Here is a 6727-nt window from a genome sequence, read left to right as displayed (position 1 = left end):
CTACAGTGTAGTGGAACCAGAGCTGGATGGAAGTTCTCCCTGCTCTTGCTCTTTCCCATAAAAGAACGTATATCTAGATATAAAAGGCCAGCAAACAAATGAGTTATTTGGAAGATGACAGATTGGAGAAAGGAAATGCCTACATGCCACCTTGCCAGGAAAGACCACATTGGGAATCCTTGGATCATCCATTCTTATGGGTTAAGAGATGCTGGGGCGAAGGACAGTGTTTGATGGGATCCTTTGACCGACTCTAATTTTTTTTAAGTGAAAGCAGAAAAAAATATTTATTTAGTGTAGTCACATGGCAAGAAGGACAAAGAGATCTGACTTTACTTTTAGTGATAACAGGACGGTGGCCCATGCACATGACAGGTACAGGTACTGATTTGGGACTCGTGCTGTTGGTCTGATTTTATTTTACTTGTGGGGTATTGTCAGCCCCAGATAATACACCTACTGTCTGTAGGGAGAGCATTAGGGAACTGTGCATGTTAAAGAGCTTTGTAGTTTGTAATTAATTTAAATATGGGGAGACAGACAGACAGAGACAGACAGACAGGCAGGCAGAGACAGAGAAGAATGAGACCATCCATCAGAGCCAAGTTCTTTACGTCTGGAGAAGATGGATAAGTAGTTTTCTTGGTTATATGTAAAGTAAGTTACATGTAATACATAATAGTGTGTGTGTGTGTGTGTGTGTGTGTGTGTGTGTGTGTGTGTGTGTGTGTGTTTGTGCATGCGCGCGCGCCAGGGGCCCAAGGGGTTGGCTAATGTCTCTGACCCCTAAATTTCTTCCCTAAAAACATTTTCTCATTGGAAATTTCTTGGGTGTTAGCAGGACCCCCTCCAGCTAGCCCTGCACTAAATAATTCTGTGTCCCACCCCAGAGTCCAGTGAGGACATTCCCAAGGGAGGCAGTGGCTACTGGGAAGTAAGCACTGACTGAGCCAGAACATTAGTAGTTGTATAGCACTGGCCGCAGGAGGTCTGGCACTGCGTTTGGCATTTGAAGGATGTAGTGCTGCTTTGGCTGCTAATTACACACAGGGTGCGCAGGATTGACTATATTCTTCTTATCTGACATGGGAGTAACCCTGGCTCCACAGGGAAAAGGATGCAGGGTAAGGATTTCATGATAGAGTTGTTCAGATGGAAGTCCTTGATTCAAGCTGTCTAGACTCTGTCTTGAGACCACAGATAGTTGCCTATCCCGCTCAAGTCTCATCCTAGATACTGGAATGAGTCTGGTATATACGGCACAGTGATGATTAGTGTCTGAAGGTTTAGCATTGAATTCTTCATGCTTATCTCCTCAATGGTGCTGCATCCCTGTGATGTCTACAAAGTGTCCCCTGAGCCTCTTTTGTGGGAGATTCAGTGATATAATTGGAACATGAGTGCTCTGGCCTCATCAGTGCGTCACTCGCTCACTGACAGGCTGGTAATTCAGTGGCCTTACTGGGAGTGTTAGGAGGTAGCACCTAAGGAAAGAACTGTACAGTTTGACTCTGACCCTTCTCTCTCTCTGCTTCCTGGTGCCTTGAGAGAACCAGTGTTCATTCACCTGCCCCTCCTCCACCATGGTGTTCTACAACACCTCAAACCCGAAGCAATAGCTCCAAGAGGATTGACATTTCTGAAACCATGAGCCAAGATATGTCACCTCTCCTTTATGTTCCTCAGGCATTTATCACAGCAATAATGACTGACACACTCCGTCTTCCTCCGTGCCATCATTGTTATCGGTATTAATGAGGCCATTTATATTATGAGTGCCTTGATGTCAACTTAACTCTGATAGAAATATAATTGTCAGACAGTCACACGTGACTATGCTGAGATATACAGACTGAGGAACTCATCTTGTTGAACAGGGTCAGGAAAGATATCTGAGGGGGGAACAAAAGAACATGCTCAGATGAAAAATGGCTCTTAACGGTAAAAGGTGCAACTCTTAACTTCTATGGATCCCTAAACTTCATGGCTTCATTTGTTAATAACTGCTTTCCATTTTTTCTTAATGCTTTTGACATAAAACTCAAGCCTATATTTTCAAATGTCTATGTATGTATAGTATATATGTATGTGTACACGTGCGGGTGTGTGTGGGGGGGGGGGTTCCGTGAATCCACGCACACATGTACAAAGACCAGAGGAGAAATCCAGTGTCTCGCTATGTGGCTTTCTCCCTTATTCCATGGAGACCGAGCCTCTTGCTGAACTTGGATCTCTGCATCTTTCAGCTAGGCTAGCCAGATATTAATTTCAGCGATCTTCCTGTTTCTGCCTCCCCAGAGCTGGGGTTACAGGCATGTCTGAGCTGGCATCTTATGTGACTGAAGAGGAGCCGAATGAGCCTCAGGCTTGTACAAGAAGCACTCTTACCTAGCAAACCATCTCTTCAGCTTATAAGTTTTAATACTATGTACCAGGCTTCTTCTCCTCTCTCCCTCTTCCTGGCAACCTCTTTGTCATTCAGGAATATGTGTTTTCCATCATAGATGCACGCAGGTGCGTATGGTTGAGTCTGGTCCTCAAGGCTGTAAAGCATCAATGGTCTGAGGTGCTGCTACCTCGGCTTTGTGCTCTTCAGCTGGTCAGCCTTCTCGTATTCCTTAACCCTTCATTTCCAAGCCTCACGCTTCCCCCCCTGAGAACGTCTGACCACAGGCTACTGTCAGCACCTGTGAGTGCTTTTGTGTGGTCTTGAGAAAATACCGCTCTGTGTGGGAAGCAGTCCTTTGATTTCTAAGAATGCTGTTTTATCCAACCTGCTCAGATACACACATTCATCTGACCCATTCATCCATCACGGAAGGAATCTAGGAAATATGGCATAGTTGAGATTATATGTCAAACTCAGAGAAATGATTAAGAAAACCCTCATTGTAAAGAGCTCAGCAATTAATAAGAAGCAAGAGATGGAAAATCGAGCACCCAGTGTAATGAATTCACTCAGCTTTGCAGTCAAGTTTGGCTCCCTTGCCTCTTTGCTTACATTACAACTGCCTTGTCCCTTCCAGCTCCTTCCCACCAAACACTTGTACCCCAGACACTGTGACTAACCCCCCAGGCAGCTTCCATTACACTCAGTAAATCAAGGCAAGGCTTCGAAGTATATATTTGTAGGAGGTTGCTCTAATGTTCTTGCAATCTCTGAAGTTAGGGTATTTCTGTTTCTGGTGATCTATTGCTTTAGCAGGATTTTCCAAGGGGTATTTTACCCCAAAATAATTAAAAATCCTTCTTAAAAACTACTTGTTTTCCAACCTTACTATAGCAGAGACAGAAAAGAATATATATATTCTGCTCATATAGCCATCTTCATGCATAATTTATTGTATATGTAAATATACACAGTTATATATACATGCATATATACAATAATAAAATAAAAATAAGGGAGAGAGTTATCTAGGAAAACATCTATCAGGAGTCTCTGGCTGCTGTAAAAATATGTCTATGTATGCATGCACTCCTGTGCACACACATGTGCATGCTCATGTATGCACACGTGCAAGCACACACACACACACACACATAACTGTCTGTATATTAAAGAGTTATGTTTTATCTAAGTAGTTTGATGTGTCTATTAGCATTTGAATGATGAGTATGCGGTATTAACATAATAGCAAAGTAATTACAGCAGTGCCCTCTAATTACTGAGTTCACTGTACCATACATCCTGTGCAACTAGACATGGTACCCGATGAAGAATGACTGCATTTTTTAAAGCAGAGCAGCATTGTGAGATGTTTGTTATGAACTCCATTACTGAGATGGAGATGCTGATGCTGAAAACTATTAGGTGTTTTTAACAAATCCCACAAGGAGCGAGGTGTGGAGCTGGGACTCAAGCCTTAGTATCTAACTTTGAATATAGCATATGCACCACGTTCCTTCGATGCTGATATCAGAATAGCATGGAAAGTATGACATAATGTAGCACAGCAATGCTAAACTAAAAATAATACTAAAGAGAATGAACATTATTCTAGAAACATGGATGAGTGGCTTAGTGTGGCTTTGATGAGGTGGCGGCGGGGGGATGTATGTTTTATTTAGTCTATATTTCCTAGTAATAAGTTGATGTAATTGTAGCATTCCTCCATATGATACAACTGCATCTAACCATTTCAGAAGGCGAAAGTCTGTCTTATCATTGCTGTTTCTAAAATTATAGAAATAAAATATATTACATGGAGGTATTTACCTTGGGACTGTGGGACGTATATTACAGGGTAATATTCTGGGGGATGGGGTTGAACAATGTAGATATTAGCACAGCAGACACACTCTGCTGCACCCTATGCACAGTATATGCTTGTAACATACCCATTTTATGTACTCTTATCTACTACAACAGAGACTAATGATGGGATTCATGGTATTGAATGTTGGCATCATATTACACAATCATGGTGTATAAATGTGTAAGTTACAGAAACTTACAGTAATTGTGGTCAGTTAGCATATTGTTTTATTACTATACTAACTGCTGTGGTACAATCAGTATATGATCGAATGTTTAATAGTCTATGGAAAAGATCTCAGACAGGGTGGTAGGACAGAGGAGTTCCTCTCAGGTTCAAAATAAGAAAGAACCCAAATTACTCCCATGCTTAGTGATTTCAATGTTTAGTGCTATAATGATGAAACAATTGTGTCAGAGCTCATGGCTCTGCTTTTGGGAAACAATGCCAGGCACACTGAGGACATGCCCAGCACAGACTGGTGGTATCTGGATTTACCCTTTTATTTGTCACTGCTTAGATCACAGATGTCCTTAGCATAGTAGCTGCATTGTTCTCTCAGCTCTAAGACTGGCAAAGCGGTTGTCAGGAAAATTACACAGAGTATGGTAATTTTATTGTTTCTGAGGCCCATGAGGGTGGTGTTGAGGCACCACACCATGGAGTAGCAGCAACACAGATCTCTCTGGGAAAACAGGGGATAGAAGCTTGATGCTGGTATCTGCTGGCAGGTTAGACAGCTCAATAGAATTTATGTCTGGGTAGAAGTACACTTGCCTAATCTTGACAACATATAGTTTGGAAGGAGTAACATGGTGAGGGCTGAGCTGGCGGCAATGTAAATGGAACAAGCTCTTGGGTCTTCTTCTGGCTTCAGATTCCAACTTTGTCCATCACTGCCTGTCTGACTTGGTCTAGTAGTATAACATCCCCCAGCCTCACACTTGCTGTCTGCAGCGTGCATGCATCTTCTCATAGTTGGTACCTACACTCAGCCCCCTACCCTCTTCAGTGGTGGCAATACTGCCCCACAGCTCACACCACAGGGACTCCTCTTTCCATCCTTACTGCTTGCTGATTTCCTTAAAGTTTGACTGAGGGTTTGCTCTGATTTCAACTCTCTTCTCTGAACTGAGTGTGCAGTGTGAATTACAGACAACACTCCTGCTGAACCGTCTGTCTATGTCTGTATTCTCTCATGGAGAGACAAAATGGGGCGAATGACCCCCCAATAACTTGCCATGGAGCAGATGATAAGGTCACGGTATCAGCAAACTCCTGCAGTTCAGGAAAGCTGAAAATTCTTCCCGACACTGATATAAAGGAAAGGTAAAACCAGCCCACAGGCTGCATGGGAAGAGCTGTTTCCTAGGGTGTCTCTGATGAGAGGGAATCAAGGTGGAGCTCAAAGACAGATGATGGAACAGATATGTGACAACCAGCCCAGAAGGAACAGGAACTGTGATAGGCCTGAGCAAGGACCACACCGAGCATCATCGAGGCAGAGAGGATTGCAGAGCAGTGGAACACAGCAGGTATAGAACAGAGTGGTACATGGTGGCTTTAGGAAGGCAGGCAGACCCCAGAGCTGAGATCTTGCAGGGCCATGGATCAGTAGCAGTTCTCTAATATGGGCTTCTAGTAGCACCCCCTAGCCTTCTAAATCTTTTAGATGCCTAAGTTTTGTCCCTCAATAGTCTAGACCCTTGAACGATACCAAGTGATTCTAAGAGTGCTTCAGTGGCTATGGAGGCGTAAAAAGATATTGGTATGCTGCTGTGGTCACGTAGGATAAGGCTATGTGACTGGGGGTTGGTTTAGAAACATTGCTTTAGCTGAGTGCATGGAGAATGAAGTGTAGACTGGGTTGTGATGTTAAGTACATAAGGATGCCGTATGAATCAGGCCTGTGACAAGGGACTCAGCAGGAATCACAGCTGCTACCCAGGCTTGAGTTAAGGGACAGTCAGATCTGGTGGTTCGGAGGGCAAAGGTTCTGAAGCCCGCAGAATTATGGGCTAAGGGCACAGCATTAGTAGGCATGGTAGAATCTGTAGAAGGAACACATTTGCTAAGAGTGGATTGAGAATTGTCTTTGGGACATGGTAGACTGGAGAAAGTTACTTACTGGCAAAGTTGGTAAAAGGAATGCCCATTTGCTTGGCGAAGCAAGCTTTGGAGTAGACAGCATGAGGGGCCTCCTGGGCCATTCACAGGACTGTGATAAGCCACAATGCCACAAGGCATAGTGTGACCCAACTCCATTGTCTTTTAAGTCACAGCAAAAAATGATCCCGCTCTGCTATTAAGAGCTATATCAAGAGTGTACTTATAAACATGCATCCTGCATTATCAGCAGTAAACTGTGTGCTGTGACATAGTTGGCTTCTGGCTTGCCAGTTCCTTGGAACTATCATGGAGTATTGTGGGTCATGGGATACTGGTTTTGTTTAAAAGTTACATTATCA

The sequence above is a fragment of the Acomys minous genome, assembly GCF_964271855.1.
Source record: "Acomys minous genome assembly, chromosome: 9".
NCBI classification, from domain to species: Eukaryota; Metazoa; Chordata; class Mammalia; order Rodentia; family Muridae; genus Acomys; species Acomys minous.
Note: the sequence above shows the minus strand (reverse complement) of the source record.